Source organism: Alligator sinensis, unplaced genomic scaffold, assembly GCF_000455745.1.
Source record: "Alligator sinensis unplaced genomic scaffold, ASM45574v1 scaffold1097_1, whole genome shotgun sequence".
NCBI lineage: Eukaryota > Metazoa > Chordata > Crocodylia > Alligatoridae > Alligator > Alligator sinensis.
The window spans coordinates 1,890,801-1,891,302 of NW_005841950.1; the positions used below are offsets into that span (position 1 = coordinate 1,890,801).

The window sequence follows — 502 nt, forward strand, 5'->3', positions numbered from 1 at the left end:
TTTTGTTGAATGAATCGTCTCATGAGAACCCCGGCCTCATTTTTCCTGGACCAACACTACCACTGAAATTGAAGTTACTTCAGTTTGCCAGAAGCCTCCAAGCTAGTGCATGAGCTACCTCTGCTCCCCTAGTCATCCTGTTCTTAAATCAGGACAGGGAACTTCACGTGTTAAGCTTCACAGTCAAAATGAATCTGCTTCTGTAGTCTACTCAGCAGCCTCACAACAGTTCAGGTCAAGACAAAAAAGGCAAGGCTACTATAAGCAGGAGGTTCCTGTAATACAGTGGTGTACCAGTAACCTAGAGTTATTAGGACCTCAGTAGTAGGGAAGAGGCAGTGCCTCTTCAGCTTCAAGTGAGCAGAATGAAATACAAGGAGCAAAGCTCCAAAGGATGGCTCAGCCTAGAGTTGCTCATGCCAAACAAAAGGTACAAGAAGCACTGATTGAACAGCACCACCTACTGTGGGGCAGACAACAGTTCTGGCAAGCCTGTAGGGAA

At 46.2% G+C, this 502-nt stretch overlaps 1 protein-coding gene across 1 annotated transcript in view; it reads right to left on the reverse strand.

Moving 5' to 3' along the window:
- Positions 1-502, reverse strand: part of SNX1 (sorting nexin 1) — a 16,758-nt gene that overhangs the window by 8,796 nt on the left and 7,460 nt on the right. The gene's annotated exons all lie outside the window — the stretch shown is intronic.